The sequence below is a fragment of the Lepidochelys kempii genome, chromosome 25, assembly GCF_965140265.1.
Source record: "Lepidochelys kempii isolate rLepKem1 chromosome 25, rLepKem1.hap2, whole genome shotgun sequence".
Classification (NCBI taxonomy): domain Eukaryota; kingdom Metazoa; phylum Chordata; order Testudines; family Cheloniidae; genus Lepidochelys; species Lepidochelys kempii.
Genome location: NC_133280.1, coordinates 10088639 through 10109684, shown reverse-complemented (window position 1 = coordinate 10109684; position 21046 = coordinate 10088639). Strand labels below are relative to the sequence as shown.

At 49.7% G+C, this 21046-nt stretch overlaps 1 protein-coding gene across 7 annotated transcripts in view; it reads left to right on the top strand.

Annotated features, from left to right (window-relative positions):
* The window catches only part of PTPRS (protein tyrosine phosphatase receptor type S), a 247487-nt gene that overhangs the window by 12380 nt on the left and 214061 nt on the right, over positions 1–21046 (top strand). Inside the window, exon 1 of one of the 7 annotated variants that reach the window (XM_073323716.1) lies at positions 8851–8872. The exons of the other annotated variants lie outside the window; for them this stretch is intronic. The gene's annotated coding sequence lies outside the window, so the exon portion shown is untranslated. Of the gene's footprint in view, positions 1–8850; positions 8873–21046 lie in introns of those variants that run through there. 7 annotated transcript variants of the gene reach the window in all.

The following is a 21046-nucleotide window of genomic DNA, read 5'->3' as shown; positions in this document are numbered from 1 at the left end:
CAAATAACCTTTTTTACCATGAGTTTGTGGAGGGCGAGGGTAGGGAGATCTCAAACACTCCCAGGCTGCCTGGAAAGTCCAAATGCATCATGAGAAATCAAATGGTGAAAGTGATCATGAGCAAATGTGAAATTGACCAGTCTAGTTTCACTGCCTAAGCAGCGTGAAAATGTAAAATATTGGTGAAAAGTAAATTAGTGTCAGATCCTTCCAGTTTTACTAATGAGCCTTACTCCCTCCCCCTCCCCCGTCTGAGGATCCCAGTGCTTTGACTTTAATTTAGAGATTGTGATCTAATCCAGAGGTCCAGGGCCCCCTGTGGGGGCTGTGAACAGCTTTCAGGGCCAAGCAGGGCCAGTGTTGCACTTGCTGGGGCCTAGGGCAGAAAGCTGAAGCCTCGCCATGAGGGGTTAAAGGCCGGGGCCCTGAACTCTGCCACCTGGGGCTGAAGTGGAAGCCTGAGCAATTTAGCTTTGTGGGGCCCCCTGTGATGTGGGGTCCTGGGCAGTGGCCTTGCTTGCTGCTCCCTAATGCCGACTCTGGTTTTTATATGTAGAAAACAGTTGTGGCACGGGTGGGCTGTGGAGTCTTTATGGCATGTTGGGGAGGGGCTCAGAAAGAAGAAGGTTGAGAACCCCTGATCGAATGCATCACACACAGGTCTAGACATTTGGAAACTTGAGTTCCCTGCTCAGCTTTGACGCTGGCCTGCTGTGTGACCCTGGGCAAGCCACTTCTCGGTCCGCTCTTCCCCTGCCACTCTGATTTCAGCTTGGACCATCAGCTCTGTGAGGCAGGCCCTGTGTCTTGCCCTCTGGACAATGCTAGCACAACAGGGCCCTGATCTTCGTTGGGGTCTCTAGGTATTGTGGTAATAAAAAGATGATTGTAAGAATTAATTGCAACTTTAAAAATTCTTTCACTTTAAGTCCTGGAATTATACCCCACAAACAAGCTGGGCGTGTTCCAAACCAGCTTCCTTTTCCCAACTGAAGTGTAACATTTTGTGGGGCCCACTACTTCGTGCTGATGAGCATGTCCATTTAGATCTGATGGGTTCCTCTGAAGTGCCCTGGAAGAGCTCTGCCAAAGTCCAATTAATGACCAGGTTAGTAACTATTTATTTTCCCTGGCAGCTTGTTTACAGAGAGGAATGGGACGGGTGACAAGGGGTTACTGGAGCCCAGCTGTTGGCTTTCAGAGGAGAGGCCCCTACACTGAAGTGCTGGGATATGTGCCTCTCTTGAGGGCTTGGAAGGCACATTAGTATGTACCTCCCTTCTGGATCCTGGCCATAGCTTTGTGGTCCCTCTGCTAGGGATGTAATATCCTGCCTTTCAACAGAATGCCCCTTGCCAGACCCAATTTTTCCATCTCTGACTACTGTGGTCTCTCTTTTCCTGTTCCCCCTGTCTGTTGAATCATTTGTCTTACACTTGGATTGTGAGCTCTTCAAGGCAGAGACCAACTTCGTTATGTTTGTACAGCTCCTAGCACAACGAGGCCGGGGCCTCTGGCTGCTATTATGATGCAATAATACAGCCTGTTTCAGTTTTTTCCATGGCAGTGTTTGCAAGTGTAAGGACTGGGGTACGTTAGAAAACTTGCTATGGTTTAACTGAATGGGGTTTTTAATCAATTTAGCTAAACTGGACAAACCACTAATGTAGATGCACTTGAACCGGCTTAAGCTTTGGTTAAATCAGTTTAGTTTAATTTGATGTCTTGCTAAACTGATTTACAGTGAGTGTTAAGCTGGTTTAAGGGCATCTGTATTACGTTACAAGTTTTCATGGGTGTAAATAAACTGACTTTAAATACCAGTTCTGGTAAACCCATGCAAGTCTTCTGATGTAAACCAGTCCTAAATAGTATGTGTATCTCTCACACACGTGTGTGCACACACACACACACACACACCACCTTATGGGCATTGTAATGTACTCATTTGTGCTGCCTTTGTGTCTATGTTGTAATAAACTTTCTAAATGGTCTGGGTTGTCTCCCCTTTTCCCTCCCGCCGAGGTGACATTTGTGCTCCTCTGTGCATCCATCAGCAATGGGTCCAAAGGGGCCCGGTATTAAGCAGCATGTCCTGACTCTTCGTGGACTTCATTTTCTTTTCCGTTTGCAAACAGTAAATGTGTGAGGAGATGTGTGGTTACACCAGTTAACCCCATGCTCTGGGTCCATAAGTCCCAAAACTGGAGGCAAAGTGCTCTCCATCTCTGGAGGCGAGTACCTGTGTCTGTGGCTGTTTACCCTCTCTCAATAAACTCGGCAGGTGCAGCGTTCAAAATGGCTTTAAGGGGTGATAATACTTTGGTACGTGCATGATTTCTCAAAATGGAATAAACTCTTCCAGGAAACAGTGGTCTTGTTTAAAATTCAGTGTTTGAGATGGTTAAATCTTATCTTAACATCTCTTTGAGCTAACTGTTTAAAGGGGTACTGTAAAGGAAAAAAATCTATTAAAAATCCCTGTGTTGCTGATAACTTCATAGAGCATTGAAGCTGAGAGACATTCTTATAAAAATCTAATTTATTGTTCCTCCCTCCCACCCCACCCCACCCCAACATCTTAGTTTTTCCTGCGTTTCATGCTCATTGCGACAATTAAACTGTATTGATCAGTTTCACTTTTGTGGATCGTTGGTTTCATTTGCTGGTTTTCCAAGTCACCGTGGTGCTTGTGTGTGGATTGCAAACTTTGCATGAACGGATTTATTTTATTTTATTTTTTAAAAAGCTCCAATGGAGCTTAAATCTTGCTCTCCATCGACTACCCTTGTATCTGGTTTCCTTTTTATGCTCATGAGATCTAAATTAAGTGGATGGTGTTTCTTGGAGCCCACGCTGATCAGGGTTTTCTTCTTCCTGGCTTCTCTCTGTTAACAGCTGCTTGCCTGCTTTACTGTCACTCACGTGCGGAAGGGTTTTCGCCCTTTCCTCCCTGTCCGTTGGAAAGGCAGAGGTCATAGGAAACTGGGCAACAGGTCCCAACTGTCCACGTGACGTTCCTGTTCCGCCCCGACGGGAATCGTTGTGGATGCTGAGAAAGCGATAGCAACGGATGGGTCGCTGAGTGAATGGAGCAGTGCAGTCAGGCCTCTTTCCATGGGGAATTCTGACGTGGGATAAGTGGGTGGGGGTGTAGTTCTCCCTCATCAATTGAGAGTTCAGAATAGAAAAGGGAAATTTTTAACAGAAGATCAAGCAAGAGGAAGAGATGTGGGTTGGGGGGGGTTTCCCCAGGATTTTCATAGCCATGGATACATTGTAGGGCAACTGGATTATGGCTACTATCGCCTCTTCCTCTGCAGCATTCATATAAATCAGTCTCTTGCTCCCCTGGCTGGCCCTCTTGGCCACCTGACTCGTGTTCAGTCACGAATCCTTTTTTTTTTTTTTTAATGAGACCTTCCTTGTGCCCCAAAATTCTTCCCTGTTCCAGCTGCCTCCCTCAAAGTGCCACAGCGGCTCAGCCGAGGGACTGAGGTGCTTTTGTCCCTTGGTGGGGGGAAGCTCTGTGCTCTGTGGTAAAATAGCCGTTTGTCGTAAACCAGCAGCAATCAGGTGTGCGCAGGACAGGGAAGGCTGTGGCGACAACCCTTATTTGGGGATCAGAAGCGGTGTAGTTCAGCTAAATGCTTGGCAAGAAGAGGCTGCCACCCACCAATTACTGCTGCATGGGGTGACTCTCTTCATGGCAATGGGAGGGCACTAACCTGTGTTGTTATGCTGGACCCCCACATAGGGGAGCATCTGTAAGGCAAAACAATACCCTAAAATGGAATCTTTCGTCACCCTCCTTAGACTGTGTGTTCCTCGGGGCAGGGACCACTACTCCCCTTCTCTTCATTCTGCACTTTCCATGCTGTGATCACAGAACAGGAGAAGCCAGCCAGTTAGATCCTTTCTTTTCTCCATCCCCAGTTTATTTTATTTTTAAACATTTACATACAACATACGCAAACATAAAACATTATTTTAGGACCGCTGCCAAGAAAAATCTCTCCCACTGCAGGGCCTTCTGGGTAACTCCCTGAAAATTACCATAAAAGCCGTAATGCTGAGGCTGCTGGTCTGACGCTATTGCTGTGACAGTTGCTCGCACGCCACTGGTAAACGCTCTGTATTTAAAATTCAGTTGAACGTGTAGTGAATTCAAGCCTGGATTGCAGTAGCCGGTCACTTTTCTGGCTTCCGTGCCCTGCACCACGGTGTTGAACCCTTGTTGAAAGTTGTAACACGCAACCCCACCAAAAAGCAACAGGTAACCCCAAATGTAGACTAGGCCTGATCAAAAAAAGAGAGATTTCCTATAGCTTCCTCGCAAGAGCGGGGTAACCTTCCTGCCTGCCTCGGACAGGGGAGTGAGTCTTCACTTCAGAGTTATGGAATGGCTTTCCCTCATTTCCCCCTTTCTGCTCTATATGAGCCTTTGGGTACAGGAGATAGTTATCTCCCCGGGGTGTCTGGTGAATCCCATAACCTAGATGAAAGAATACTTCAATTAAAACCAGTTTATTAGGAATGCAGGCTTGATAGCCCTGGTCTAGTGTTTAGAACAGGGGAGAGAAACTCTGGACTCCTGGGTTCTGTTTCCACCTCTGCTTGTTTTTTGGACCTTGGGCATGTCAGTTTCCCTTCTCCTTATCTTAATTGTCCCCATCTGTGAAAGGAGGATATTTACATACCACACAGGTGATGCTGTGAAGCTTGGCTTGATCTTTGTCAAACTCGAGTGAAAAGTGCCGGCGTATGGAGAGATTGTATGTGAGAAACTATGAAATGACTGTGAAATATAAGAAGACTGCACTTACCTATCCTTACCTGCTTTCATTGTAAGCAGGAAGCCAAGGTGACTGGCTCATTTGCAGCTCTATACCCGAGAGCCCCTATCCCCAAGCCACTCTGATAATTGGCAGCAGGCATTGCTGATCTTCCTTTTGGGATGATGGATCATTTCATTTAAATCTTGCTGAAATATAGTATTAATCACAGTGTCAGTGTCCCACCTTCGTTATAGTTTCCTGATAAACATCTCCTAATCAGGGAGTGATCTCTCTGCTCTGCCAGAAGCCACCCAGGGATAATTAATACATTTTGGAGCTGGAAGAGGGAACCGGCGATGTGTTCCTTGTCTTTCCACCCACATCTCTCACCTTGTAGGCAGAGAATTGCTCACTCAACCGATAAATAAAGCAATAAGCAAACCTCATCTTTCCTGGCCAGCCCACTGCATTAGCGTGCGTGGTCCCCTGTTCAGGGTCTTAAAGTCCATCTCTGGGTGATGCCTGGTTCCCTTTTTAAACCTGTTCGGGAGCATTAGAGTCACGTCTTACCAGCAGGGGCTCTAAAAGGTCCCTGAACGCCGCCTTGTACCTCTTTATCTGAGTGAGCTGTGCGAATGCAGCCCCTCCACAGCCCTGCCAGATCCAAAGTGTTCTCCCCTACCTTGCAAATGGGCACCCGAGGGGCAAAAGGACCTGTGACTTTCCCGTGATCAGCGGACATTAGAGCTGGGAATAGAGCCCAGGTCTCCGGCTTCCCCATCCTCATGCCACGACCCCACTGTCTGACACAGGTGGTCCGTCAACAGCTTGGCCTTTTCCCCTAACTCCCCCGCTTCAAGTGGCTGTGAAAGCTGGGGCAAAGGATTCTGGGGGGCACTCAAGAAAGCAGACTTATGCTAGGAGAAAGGCTGGTCTCTTTCATGCTCGTGCAGATACAGAGACATATTGCGGCTACATCATTAGTGTCTCCCTCCCTCCCTCTTGAAGCAGGGTATTGCTCACGGTAGAGTTAGAGCCAGGGTGTCCAATTGAATGCAGAGTAATAGCCTTTGAAGCCCGTGCTTTCCTGCCGATGGGAGACTTGCTTCATTCCACTCTTGATGGGATTTACTATCACAGAAGCTTCTGCTGCTTCACCGGAGACACTGATCATGGGAGCGAGGCATCAGGCTCCATCAGCCAGCCAGATTGGAGGAGCAGTGGCAGTGAAGTGGGAACAAAGACACCCCTCTGAAAGCAGAGTGGAGTGTGTAGAGCAGGGGACCAGCAGGAGTCAGGATTCCTGGGGGCTGTTTCCATCTCTGCCACTGACTCTGCCTCCATCCCCTCCCTTCCCCCTGCTCCCTTCTGCAGTGGTGGTGATGCCTGCCTCCCTGGCAGGATGAAGCACATGGAGTTCCTTGACTTGAAATGCACTGTGGGACTGTAAACGGCTGCTAATATTTGGAGGAGTGACAACATCGGAGTGACAGCATGGTTCTGCTTCACCAGGAGAAACCAGAGCTGGAGAGCAAGCACTAGGTTGCTTATTAAATATCCCACAGCTCTTCTTTAGGGGAGAGACAGAGCGCTTTCTGCAGCTGGGTCCTTCAGCTTCTCTGTTTGACCTTCAGCATCGGAGTCAACCAGTTAGAAGTCCCCAGAGGGCTCTGGGACAAACTTGACCTCCTCAGTTTTTATTTTATTAAAAAAAAACAACCTTTCCTGTTTCTGTAGCATCTCTTCCTCCTTGGCTGATGCTGGATCATGTGCAGAATTTCCCTTTTTCAGCTGAGATTTCCTGTTGTCTTTTGTACCTCTGGGTTCCGTGTTCTGAAAATTGTCTCTCTCCCCTGCCACGAAGCTCTTTGGACCGGGGAGAGAAATTTCCATAGGTCAGCGGGAGCCTAGACCTGTTTCTAGATAAAAATCTGTTTATACAGTCTCAGCTGTTAGTTTTGGTTTGCTGGACCGGGCTGTGTTTTTTAATGTCTCTGCTCTAATCCATCAGAGAAAATATGGCCAGTGAAATATTGTCCCTGCTGAGCTCTTAAGCTGCCTTCTAATCATGGGCTGGAGACTTGTTTATTAAAGTCCAGGAAGACAAATTAAAAACATCACACCCCTCACGCAATCCTGAGTGGAGGGTTCCTCCAGGCAGCCCGAGCACAAGGGATTCAGTTAGGGGTTTCTGCTCCGTTCTCTGTGGCCTTGGGGGCTAATGCTGTGAACTAATAAGGGGAAGGGACCGCCTGGGGGGTTGGAAATGGCTTTGTCTTTAAAGCCTGGGTGTTTGCTTCCAGCTCAGTGCTCCAATACCGGGTAACTAAATTCTGTTGTGCAGGCTACACTCCGTAGTGTGTCTCACCCTCTGCTATATGCTCTTCAAGTGTGATGCAGTGGGTATTGTCAACCTCTGTGCTTGAATATGCAGTGCCTGCCCTGAGGAGCTTACAGACCAATCAAACACATGGGGCTGCAGCTCAGAGGAGAGAGGACTGGAGGAGCCCCGACTGTTCCAGCCCAGCACTGGCTAACCCCAGCAGGGCTGCTATTGCAGAGCTAGAGGGGGAAGACTTGGGCTTGGTCTATGTTGGCATGGCTACAGTGGGGAAAAAAGCCATGCACCCCTGCCCGATATAGCTATGCTGGACCAGAGCTTAGACCAGGGGTCTCAAACACGTGGCCCGCGGGGTTATTTTCTGCGGCCCGCCAGCTCCCTGTGGCCCCCCACCCCCCAATCCCCAGCGTTTACCTAGAGCGGCTCCGGCGTGGTGCACATCGGGGGCAGGGAAGGGGTGGAAAGAGGTGGGGTGGGGCCTCATGGAAGGGGTGGAGTGGGGGCTGCGGGGGGTCAGTGATGCAGCCCTCGGGCCAATGTACTAGTCCTCATGTGGCCCTCGTGGTCATTTGAGTTTGAGACCCCTGGCTTAGAAGTTCCTGGCTCCCAGAACCATGCTTGGACTACTAGACTGCACACCTCTCTTGCCATTGGTTCCTAAGAGGGTGAGATGAAACCCTCATGTGCCTCCAACGTGAGGCAGAGTGGATGCCCAGGAGTACCCTTAACGCTGAAGGGAGAGTGGCTGGCAGGCTGCCATGGGATCCCTAGGTTTTTATACCTCAAAGAATGGGCAACAGCTCCATTTCATGGTGGCTTTTATCCTGTATCTCTCCCCCTCACCCCGCAGCCTAGACCTTGCAACTTCTGGCCTGACCAGCTGCCTAGGTTAACATGAGACTAGTTCCCAATCCTGGCACAGCTGGAGAGGACAGAAGGGATGTTAGTCCAGTCCCCCAGCAAATCAGGGAAGGAATTTTGTCTGAGTGATAAATTTCAAATCCAGGTCTTTTGATGTCCTTGGTCGCACAGATTCCTTCCCCAATCCCCCGTGCCCACTTGTCTCCAATGGCTCTTAACAAGTGCATGGAGGAAATCTCTCTCGCCACCTGGCTCGGAGGGTGGGAACAGGAACACAACTTTCCTCGCCTGACCCAAACAGCATTGGATTTCATTACTGGCCTCACCTGCCTCCAGCCTTTGGGGCGTGCTAACATCTGGAGGGCGAGGAGTCCCTTCCCATCCCAGACACCCTAGAAAGAGCAGCAAGTCTTCTCCTTTAAGCAAGGAAGGGTTGGGGGAGATGTCTGAATATGCAAGATTTTCTCAGAAGTAAGAGAGGAAGATCCATAAAATATTAAATGGCCCTTGCAGCTAAGAATTCTCTCCTTTTCCAGTCCCAACAGCCTCTTGGAACTCTGTGTGCTGGGGGAAGGAGGGAGAAGAAATGCCGTTGGAGTGAGCGTTCGATATTTAGTGGGGACAGGGAAGAGTATTGAGTCTGGTTCCAAGGGGGTCGCTGCTCTGATAGGATTCCCGGGCAAGGTTAGGGATAATAATAGCAACTCTTTCATACGGCATTTGTCATCCATAGATCTTGAAGTGTTTTACGAAGGAGGGAAGTTTCATTGTCCCCAGGCTGGGGACCTGAGGCTGAGAGAGGGGAAGGGATTTGTCCAAGTGATTTGAGAGGCAGAGCTGTGACCTGGAAGATGGGTCCCGTCTCTGCTACTGACTTGCTCTGTGGCCTTGGGTAAGTCACTTCACCATTCTGTGCTAGTTTCTCCTCCCACCCTTTGTCTTGTCTCCTTAGAGTATGAACTACCGCAGGTAGGGGCTGTCTTTTATATGATGTGTACAATACAGTGCTTGGCATAATAGGAGACCCCAGCTGAGACTAGGGCCCAAAGTGCTGCTGTAATAAGCATTTACCTGTGCCTTCCACTGCAGGTTTTTTCCTAAGAAATAGCATTAAAATGTGCTCATGCAGCTAATATGTAGGGTGATTTGCATAGGGCCACCCAGAATGCTTTGCACAGCTCTTTAGTCTTCAGAATGTAATTAAAGCGATGCTGTCAACTGGATTTTTTCGGATGTTCATTTATTTTAAAAATACCATTGTCGGATAGACCCTCCTACACAAAATTTCAGGATATTCTCTTCTTTACATTTAAAAAGCCCTCAGTCATTTAAGCTTTGTAGAATACATCTTTTTTTCTGCTCTTACTCTTGGTGGCTCTTATAAAGATGTTACTGAGAGCAGCAGCAGCAAAAAATACCGTTTCCCACCCACTCTGTTTCTGTCCATGTGCTTGCCTGTTGCTTCTTCAGTTCCAGCGTTTTGCAGCTGCTGTTACTGGGGAAAACTCCCACTGGCTGAGTCTCGGGGGGAGTATGCACGTCAACTCTTGAGACGAGAAGTGCAACTGAGCAGCACGGTCACGTTGATTCAGTTTCACAGAGTGCCCGTCATTCATCTCTTTTCTCTGATCTCCCCCATTCTTGTCATCGGTCACTAGAGCTGCAACGGAATCTTCGCTCCCGTGACTTTCCGATGGTCTAGATCGGCTTGCAGTGGGTATGATGAAGGGCTCGGGGGAGGAGGAGAAAGCTTAGCTGAGGGCCCGTCTCCACTTAAAATGCGGCCCTGGTGCGGCTGCACCACGGTCATGCTTTAATGCGGACGCTCTAAGCCAGCGGCGCTCAAAGGTTTGTATTGACCCCTTTTGCACAGCAAGCCGCGGAGTGGAAACCTCCGTCATGAATTAAAACCTTTGTTATATATGTAACACGGGTTGTCAAAGTTCGTTGCACCACTGCCTCCTTCTGACAACAAAAATTGCTACATGACCCCAGGAGGGGGACCAAGGCCTGAGCCCCACCAGTCCAGGCAGGGAGCCCAAGGGCTTCAGCCCCGGGGGCGGTGGGGAGGCGGGGGCTGTAACCTGAGCCCCACCACCCAGGGCTGAAGCCCTTGGGCTTCGGCCCTGAGCCCCAGCAAGTCTAAGGCTAGCCCTGGCGACCCTGTTAAAATGGAGTCACGCCCCAGTTTGGGGTCCTGAACCACAGTGTGAGAACCACTGCCTAAGCCAATGGGAGAGAGCTTCTCCCGTCAGCATTGTTAATCCACCTCCCCGAGAGGCAGTAGCCATGTAAGCAATAGAAACTCTCCCATTGACAAAGCTATGTCTACACAGGGCGTTGCATCAGTATAAATGCGTTGCTCAGGGGAATGGATTTTTCAAACAGAGATGGACTCAGGTCTGGTCTACGCTACAGACCTAAGCATGGCCCTGGGGGAGAGAGGAAGCCATCGGCGGAACTGCCTGCCGAATGGGCTCTTGTCACCGAGAATTGGAGGCGAGGAGCCTCCTGTAATTCCCTGAAAGATTGGGGTGGACTCTCTGAACAGAAGAGAGGCTGGGAGTGGTAGGGGAGCAGATGGGGATGCCTGCGTGGGGGAAGCTGTCTGGTGAGAATCAGGCATAGGGATGGACGCCAGCCATCTGGAACAGCATGTCCAGAAAGGCAGATGATGCAGAAGGGAAGTCTAGATCACTGCCAACCTGCCCTCTCTACCGCCACACATCCGTCCTCTCCCATTCAGACTTCAAGGGTTCAGGAGCACTGCTTATTCAAGCACAGAGGCTGACAATACCCACAGCATCACAGTTGAAGAGCGTATAGCAGGCTTTGTGGCAGGGGGGAGAGACCATTTTCAGAACATGGATCCCAGAAAGGGAAATTCTGCATGATCCAGCATCGGTCAGGGATGAAGAGATGCTGCAGAAACAGGAAAGTGGGTTTTTTAATATATAAGAAAAACGGAGGTGGTCAAGTTTGTCCCAGAGCCCTATGGGGACTTCTAACTGGCTGACTCCCATGCTGTAGGTCGAACAGAGAAGCTGCAGGAGCCAGCTGCAGAAAGCGCTCAGTCCCCCAAAGCCCTTTGGACCAGGGAGAGAGATTTTCAGAGGTCAGCATCACTAGGAGCCTAGACCTGTTTCTCATCACAGTTGGAGGGGTTCAGGAGCCAAATTGGCCATCAGCATTGCCCTAAAGAGCCACAGTCGTGTGAATTCATTGTTTCATTTACTGTTTCTATAGCTATAATAATTATTCTTGCAGTAAGATGACTGACCAAGTCTTGTTTTTATCAACTGCGATTGGCTAATAACGTAGTAAAAACAGCCTGATAGGTTAATAACTTAGTTCGGTTAATAATTCAATCCGTGTTTTAATATAATGTGCTGCGAAGAGCTGCGGGAGACCCATTAAAGAGCCACTTGCGGCCCATGAGCTGCCGTCTGAGTATTCACTGTGCTAGAGGGAGCAAAGACCAGAGCCCAGTTGTGGGGGAGCTGGCGAGTGACTGCAGTGGGTACTTGGCTGCAGAAGCTCTCTGTGCAGACAGCCTCCTCTGCCCACCCTCCCGATCAGGAGCTTGCTATGTGTGTGTTTGCCTACAGTTAGGCAATTGCAACCAGGCAGGCCAAGGGGCTCAGTCCTCCTTGCATTGAAGTGGATAGCAGTTTTTTTTCCACTGACTTCCGTGGGATCAGGTCAGGGAATGCACAAGGGGAGAAAGGGGCAAGGCTACCCGGGAATCCTCTCTGTAAATTCTCAAGTCTTTATTTTTATTTCCTGGGGGAACTTCCTTACACAGAGAGAAGGAGCAAATAACCCAGCTAGCTGCAGAAACCGGGGCACGATGGGAATCTTGTCAGCTTTCTGTCCAGTCATCTTTTTGGCCTCGGAGAGAAGTTTCTGCAGCTCCTTGTCCACGGGGGGCCTGCCGCTGTGGAAGTAAGCGGGCCTCCCGCTGCTTCCTCGGAAGGACGGATTCAGTAGCACGGTTTGTTTCACATCCCTGCCTCTCCTCCTCAGAACAAGCTGGCTGTTTATCATCCTTTTCAAACTTTCCATCTTATTTTGAAACGCGGAAGCGGAGATGATGATACCTGGGCTCCAATCAGTCCAACAGCGCGGTGCTGACTGGGTCAGTACTGGCATCTCTGCATTGCCAGGTTAGTTTCCAATTTCCCCTGCTCCACGCACCGGCTGCGGATCAATCATGGAGACCATGAGCCAACAGCAGAGGCCCCTTAGCCTCCTGGGGCGGCATCTGCAGAAGACTTGTTTACTGAGAGTAACCATGTGGCCCGTGTCGCCCCAATGGAGATCCCCACCCCAGTAAACATCTTGCTGCAGGGGACGTACGGTGTTTAATCTAATCACGAGGCTGCCTGTCTCCGCACGCTCAGGCCGAAGGGACAAATTGGAATGGAGTGCCTGTCTGTTCGGAGCTGTCACTCTGTGCAGCCTGGGCTGTTTCGCCGAGGAGAGGCTTACTGGGGCAGACGAAACTGCAGCCATTCGCGGTGGGGACCAGAAATCGTCTGGATGGAACTGACAGGTCAGCATTGGAAAGACCTTTCAGTCCCCCAGCCCCCTGGGGCCTGCCTCGTTGTGACGCTGGATGCTATAAATTGGGGATGGTGACCCAGAATATCCCAGCTCTGCTCCCGCTCCTCGGGGAACGGAGAGCTCTGCTCCTGGTTGTGCACGTTCCTTTGAATGTGTGCAGGGGACCCTGACCCTCGGTGCGGTGTGAGGGAGGAGAGAGTGACTTTGATCTGCCACTGAAGGAGAATAAACCCTGTGGGACCAGACTTCTGCCACTCACTGTGTATCTGGCCCATTGCGGCTTGCTTGCCTTCCCCGTCCCACGACCATGGTGGCGAGGAACTGCTTAGCTGTAATGAAGCACAGTGGGTTGAAGTAAAGGAGTTCGGTGCTGTGCCTCTGAGGTACAGCCTGCGGTGTGGATCAAAGGTGGTTTCATCTCTTTCCCTCCACCCTTCTGGGAATCTAGCCGGCATAAATTAGAGCAGCCCTGGGGACTGCTCTAACGTGGGCTGCCTGCCTTGAGCAGCTCAGAATATCCAGAGCGCTTGGTCCACATCTACGCCTGCCTACGTTGAGGGCTGCTGGTGGGGGAAGACCTGGGCCTGGTGCAATGACTCGGGGAGCACACAGGACTCTGGGTAGCCAATGAACCGTCTTTGGGGCCCCTCATTGGAACCTAGGTCAGTATGGGGCTTTCAGCCAAAGCTTCCTGTTGCTGAGACCTAGGCAACGGTGGAATGCCTTCTTCAGGAAGATGTGGAAGGGCTAATGCTTGGGTCACTTATAACCGGAGGGGACAAAGTGCTGGAGAATCATATGAGAGAGATTGTGCACCGGCTGTTGGGGACTGGTCAAGAGAGAGCAACCAGCTCGCTTGCTCACTCACTCTCACCTCCCAGGATCGTGCCCAAATCGAGATGCGTTTCAGGCGAGTACCAGTTTGGTGTCCAACGGAAGGAGACACCAGGCAGTGGGTGAAGAACAGAAATTTGGAGCCAGCTAATCCCCCTGCAGTTAAACATCTGACATTGCAGGAATGGTGCATCTGCAATAAACAGTCAATGGGCTTGAAGGATCTGGCATGGGGAGCGGAGCCTACTTGGTCCTGTATGGGGAGCTTAACTAATGCTGCTAGCCGTACAGCAATTATTAGTCACTTCTGGGGCCCTTCATAATTGATGAAGCTGGGACTGCAACTGTGGGATACAAAAATAGTGTCAGCCTTGCCAAGCATGGGATAGTCTGTTCCTGGTTTTCGATAAATCCAAGAGAAAGAGCTCCGATTCCCTTCCCCACTCCCAGGAGATCGGTTGCAGTTCTCTGTTGGCTTCATATTAGAAAAGTTCTTGGTGACGAGGTGCTTTGGGACTGGTAATGACTGTTCCCGGGGCCTTTCATCTCTAGTGGGCTGGCCCGAATGTGACCCAAAGTCTTGTGTGGTCTGGTGTGTGCTTGGCCTCTCTGCAGTGAGCTTGGTCTCTGTCCCGGCGGACGGGCATACACGTCCCAATCCTGCAGCCTCTGCCAAGGATGGAACTTGAATTCCCAGTCACCCAGTACAAGGGTGTGTGTGTGTGTGTGTGTGAACCTTGCAAGGGAAGCAGAGAACATTTGGGGGCAGTCGGGGGGGAGGGTGAAGCCCTCCCCCCAGATTTGAGAAAATCGAAAATCTGTTTAAAAGTCTTGTTTTTAAACCCCACCATGTAACATTTTCAGTCAGCCTGCTATCTATTGGATAAAAGTCCGACTGTATGTAAAGTTACCGTCAGTGTGTACTTCTGTTGTTCTGAATTAGTCAGGCGAGCTCTGCTTTTATTAACTGTTCTCTCCCCCAGGTTCTCTGTGTGTGGGGGGGGGGGCGGGGGGGGGATTGACAGGGATCTTCCCCTGTGTGTGGAGGAGGATAGATGGGAATTTTTCTCCTCCCCCTCCTTCCCATGGGGGTGGGGATTTCTTCCTCCTCTCTCCTTACCCTCAAACTCTGCCTATGTGGGAGGCACAGACAGGGAGTGCCTGACCCCTGTGGGCTGGCACACCTCTCCCACTGAACCTGCAGCTGGGGATGGAGAATCTTCGGATCTGGGGCCTTTCCCTCTAGGGGGTGCCAGCTCCCATCTGCCCCCCAGAATATTGGCATTAAAGATATACTGGTATTAGAAAAGGTTCAGAGGAGGGCAACTAAAATGATTAGGGGTTTGGAACGGGTCCCATATGAGGAGAGATTAAAGAGGCTAGGACTTTTAAGCTTGGAAAAGAGGAGACTAAAGGGGGGGGGAATATGATAGAGGTGTATATAAAATCATGAGTGGTGTGGAGAAAGTGAGTAAGGAAAAGTTATTTACTTGTTCCCATAATATAAGAACTAGGGGCCACCAAATGAAATTAATGGGCAGCAGGTTTAGAAGAAATAAAAGGAAGTTCTTCTTCACAGAACGCACAGTCAACCTGTGGAACTCCTTGCCTGAGGAGGTTGTGAAGGCTAGGACTATAACAGGGTTTAAAAGAGAACTGGATAAGTTCATGGAGGTTAAGTCCATTAATGGCTATTAGCCAGGATGGGTAAGGAATGGTGTCCCTAGCCTCTGTTTGTCAGAGGGTGGAGATGGATGGCAGGAGAGAGATCACTTGATCATTACCTGTTAGGTGCCCCAGAGGGAGTGAACCTGGCATTGGCCACTGTCGGCAGACAGGATGCTGGGCTGGAGGGACCTTTGGTCTGACCCAGTCTGGCCGTTCTTATGTTCTTATTGATGGGGCCCAGGTCCCACAGGTCCATATAACCATCCCGGAAAGTAGCAACACCAGAGACGTTGGGGTGAGAGTACACAACAAATCAAGCAGCCGTTTGTCACGGGATGCGAGCGGTCAATGGCGCTGCATTTTGGGGGCGTTCCATTGCACTGTAGGGCGGCAATGCTCCACCTCTGCCTGACGTGAGGCATCATCGGGGGTTGAACCTGGGACCTTTTGGATCTAAAAACACCAACTCTTCTGCTTGAGCCACAGGACTGGAATCCTCAACCAAAAGGTGAAGCACAGCCATAAACATCTATGGATGGACCGTCCACTGGAGGGGGACAGAGTGCCACACGGTTAGTGTGGGTTAAATATAGGTGGCTCTGGTGTGACGGATCTGCTACCTCCAACTCTCAGTACCACCTTACCAGAAAAGTGTGAACCAGCTTGGCAGCAACCAAGGTGATGGGCTGAGCAGAGACCAAACGAGTGAAATGCTGAGCACCTAAAGCCGTGGCGGGGAGGGGGTGCTACAGACTGCCTAAGACTCCTCGGTAGATGTGAATACCAAGGATCGAGGGAAATTCCGGATGGGGCCCTAACTAGGAGAGATGGCATGAAACTAAGGGAAACTTAAGCTGAATAGCCCTCCTTCTGCCAGGAGGGGGAATTCCTCTCCCCAAAAGAAAGTAACGGAAGCCCGATTGCTTGGGACATTTGTACTGGACAGAGCATTGTGGGATGGGCTGCAGAGGGCAGTCCTGCATGGAAAGATGGATTGGATAGGACCTGTTAGGTCCCTGCCTTTTTCTAACCTCTGGTGTAGTTGTAGACAGGGGGGGGCAGGTACTTGCCTGGGAGCAGGGTACCATGCCCAGGGCAGCTCTTTCCCCTTCCCTTCCTTTGTGCGATGAGCAGAAACTGTGGGATTGAGTAGAGCTGGAACTGCAGGGTTCAGATAACCAAGTGATGTACCCAGGCTTTGTTTCCATGTCCCCCATCTGATAAGAGCAAGAACATTTGACGGCTTCCGGGGAGCACTGGGATTTGGGATGCATGCTGTAAAGACCACCCTGTCGTCTTTGCTAGAGAAGATGTGTCTCGCCATCTTTTTGCCTTCTCTGGGTGGATGGGTTTGGTGGGTGAGGGGCTGAGTTACTTCTGCCCTAGAAACAAGCACTTCAGAGGTAGCTGAGCTTCTGGCCTTCTTGCCAGGGGTGGTGAGGAGGGACTCAAAATGGACCTTTGCCTACATGTGCCTCAGGATGGTTGCTTGATCATGTAGCCACCAGCAGACTGAGTCTCCATTGGATGCCCTGTTATTTTGGATTATTGATTTGTACTGCAGGTGCACCTGGGAACCTCAGTCATGGTCCTAGGACCACGTGGTGCTGGGCGCTGTACAAACAGAAGCAAGCAATGGTCCCTGCCCCATGGAGCCTCCAGTCTTAAGTCTAAGACAAGAGATGACAAATGGCTACAGAAAGGGAAGCACAAGGAAACAATCCTCATCAGCATGATCTGCGGTTTCAGCACAGCAGCTGCCTGACCATTATGGGTGTGATAGGTGTCAAGGCAGAGTGGGGGAAGGAGGACAGTGGGGGAGGTGGCTCTGAGGATGTTTTCTGAACATCCCATGGGCCAGGGAGGGTCCTTTTTATTGTTCAGTGTTTGGGACAACACTGGCCCAGTGGGGTTCCGGTCAGGGAGAGGGGGCTCCTGGGTGCTGCAGATGTACAAATAATTTAATGTATAAGGGGCCACGGGAGAAAGCAGGAAGGTGCTCGTTTGAAAACGTAACAAGTGGGCGCCAAAGGCTGGCATCCTTGGCAGAGAAGAGGTGAGGGCTGATATGAAAGCCTGAGTCGGGGCTTGGCCCCGAAGAAAAGATACAAAGAATCCAGGCCTCATGCTGTCCAGTGCTCAATCCCCCTCCCAGGCCAGGGTGGAGGGGGAGATGCAGCTGAATGCATTTCCGTTCCTTTTTTGCTTTCTACCGCTGTCCCCTGCTCTGCCATGGAGTGACTTGGTGACATGGCACGTTTGAAATGTCTGAGCAATTTCCTCAAGGAAAGAGCCAGCATAAATGAAACGCTTTGCCTCTTATGTCTGACAAATTGGATTTGTTAACCTGCAGCTTCCGGGGCCTTCTCTGGTGGGCAGCTGATGGGACGTAGGGTAGGGGGAAGGGAAGGGGAAGCATATGTGCAGCGTGTGGGGGGAATCCAAAGCACCCTATAACATGCTGATCTTCTGGAAATGCTCTCTGGGGCTCTTTCCTTCCTTGTGGCTTTGGGGGAAGGCCTGAACTTTGCATGGCTCTGGGTTTTTGCTGTGGCCCTAGTAGGCAGCCGCAGTAGATGCCCTCCTTCACACTGTTCTTCTCCAGAGGCAAGAGCATCCGTGGATGCCTCTGCCTGTGACAGCCTGGCCAAGAACTCCAGACACCTGCAGTCTGTCGGTGTGGATGGGATGGGGAATTCGCAGCTGGAGGTGGGGTGAGGTGCCATGGCAAGGGGCTAGTTCCCCGTGATAATGGGAAGGGGATTTACTCCACTGGTGATACGGGAGGATTGTAGGTTAACTCAGTTTTGCTGCTCGGAGATGGGAAATTCACCAGTCTGGGGTTTGCGTTGCCTGTGCTTGAGTGGCCAGGCTGCCCCCCAGCTGTGGATCAGCTGCCGGTGGTGGGGGGGCTCTTTTGTCATAGACTTTAAGGTCAGAAGGGACCATCGTGATCCTCTAGCATGACCTGCACATTGCAGGCCACAGAACCTCACCCACCCACTTCTGTAATAGACCCCAACCTCTGGCTTAGTTATGGATGTCCTCAAATCATGATTTAAAGACTTCAAGTTACAGAGACTCCACCCTTTATGCTAGTTTAAACCTGCAAGTGACCTATTTCCCATGCTGCAGAGGAAGGCAAAAAAAACCCAGGCTCTCTGCCACTCTGACCCAGGGGAATATTCCCTCCCAACCCCAAATATGGCGACAAGTTAGCCCTGAGCATGTGGACAAGACCCACCAGCCGGACACCTGACAAAGAATTCTCTGTAGTAACTCGGAGCCCTCCCCAGCTAGTGTCCCATCACTGGCATTTGGAGATATTTGCTGATAGCAGTCGCAGATCATCTACATGCCATTGTAGGGAGTCTCATCATCCTATCCTCTCCATAAACTTAACAGGCTCAGTCTTGAAGCCAGTTAGGTTTTTTTGCCCTATGGCTCCTTTCTGATGGCTAGAAGCCTTCATCTAATTTCAAGCATAAAGTTGTTGATGGCCAGTTTATATAGAGAGCAATCATATCTTCCCTCAGCCTTTGTTTGGTTAGGCTAAACAAGCCAAGCTCTTTAAGTCTTCTCTCATAAGGTAGGTTTTTCCATTCCTTGGATCATCCCAGTAGCCCTTCTCCACCTGTTCCAGTTTGAATTCATCTTTATACAGTATTCCAGATAAGGTCTCACTAGTGCCTTGTATAATGGTACTAAAACTTCCCTGTCTTTACTGGAAATACCTTGCCTGGCGCATCCTAGGGCTGCATTAGGCTTTTTCACGGCTGCATCATAGCGGCGGCTCATAATGATCCTGTAATCAACCAGTACACCCAGGTCTTTCTCCTCCTCTGTCACTTCAAATTGATACGGCCCCAGTTTTTAGCAAAAATTCTTGTTGTTAGTCCCTAAATGCATGACTTTGCACTGCACTATTAAATTTCATCCCATTTCTATTGCTCCAGTTTACAAGGTCATTTAAATCTTGTACGATATTCTGGTCCTCCTCTGTATTGGCAATACCTCTCAACTTTGTGTCATCTGCAAACTTTATTAGCACATCCCCACTTTTTGTGCCAAGGTCAATAATAAAAATATTAAAAAAAATTGGTCCCAACACCGATCCCTGAGCAACTCCCCTAGTACGCTCCCTCCAGCCTGACCGTTCTCCTCCCTTGACTCTGATATTTGCATTACTGAACTCTCCTCCAAACCCTAACCAGGGAAAGAATGGGGATCCAGATGGACACATCTTCCATCTCCTCCACATCTATGGCATGGAGATTGATGTTGAACAGTGCCCTAGTTTGGAGAAGGCTCCCCTTCTCCACCCAGTCATGAACTTCAGGCCCCTCTTGTACAGTACTGCTGCCCTCGGCCGGTCTCCTGGTCCGCTCCCAGGCTCTGGTGGGTACATGCAGGCTGTTAGGTCTCCCTTGTTGACACGGTGAAAGACCCCATTGGAGAAGACCGAGCAGACCTTGCAGTGTGGGAGCTACCTAGCAGAGACTCTTTCTCACCCCTAGAGTAAAGGTTTAGTGGGTTCATGAGACTGATGACAGAAGCACTTTGATGTGGCATTTTATAGCAACCTGCCAGAACTGAGCCAAGAGAAAAGCCACCAGAGTGAGGAGCTATGCACCATGCAGGACCCTTGATGGGGTTGTAAATTGGTTCTTGTCACGCAAACAGAAAGCAGAAGACCAGAAGTCCAAAATGCAGGCAATGCGATGTTTATTGGGGGTTAGTTTCCAGCAAGCATGTATACCATAAGTCTGACGCCGCAGGGCCTTGTTTCCCAGTGTCCCATCTCCCCCCGTCATCAGCAGCCATAATTATACCTGAAATGCACAGCCACAGTCCCACCTCTTATAACTTACGGTCATGTTCCATTTTGGGTCTGGGGTCTTCGTCCCACCTAGGAGTTGAAGCAGTCTTCAAGTCTGCGCTCATATGATATCCCCACCATGCCCAGTAACGCTTTAACTGCTCTTATCTGTCCCCATTATACTAACAAACCCATCTGGCTTAGGCAAAAGCAACATACACAGTGTCTTTGTTTACACATATTAGTAAGAATGTATATGTACCAAAAAATCAAAGCAAAACCCAAAATACTATCTCGGGCGAAAATATAGGCCTGGATCCTACGTTGACATTAGCACCCCTAATGCTCAGCATACACTCTGGACTCATGGACCGCTGTCCCCCCTTCTTTCTCCAGTCTGCAGGGTGCCTCTTACACTGCTTCACTATGAGAGCAGCCACTCCTGGTCTGCTCACATACAACCTCCAGCATGTAAATCACTCTCCGCTATATTGTTTGAGTGCTATAGCCAGCCACTCACTAATTACACTACATGGTCATACAAGCAAACACCCAGTCCCAGAGTTTTCCCCCCAGCATGTGGTACTGCCCAGCACCCTCCTGGACAATACAAGCTCATATAAAGTCTGTCATTTCATTAAGAGAAAATGATATGCAAAAATCTTATCTCAAATGGAATTTCTCAAATTGGTTTAGATAAAACAATAAAATAAGTTCATTAACTACAGAAAGATTTTAAGTGATTACAAGTAATGAGGCATAGAAGTCAGAATTGGTTACAAAGAAATAAAAGGTAAAATGCAACTAACTCCTAACTTAACAAGCTGAATGAATTCAAAGCAAAGGTTTCTCTGACCATATGCTATCAGCAGTCTTACTGGCTGGATTCCTTTCGGCCAGGATCCCTCCCCCACATCAGTGTTAATTTCTCTGTCCTTCAGGTCGCATTAATGCCATGGACGGAGAGAAAGGGAGGAGTATTTTGGGGCATCGGTTCCTCTTTCTTACAGTTGGTGTTTGTGTTTTTTCTTTGAGAATCATCTCCAGCTGAGGTTCAGGAGACAGAAAATCTGTGGCAACGGGGGAAACCAGCTGTTTCTTTGCCAAAATGTAGATTTTTTTTTTTCACTCACACCCTTTTTTCCTATGAAAGAATTGCCCCATAACCAGGTGATAGTC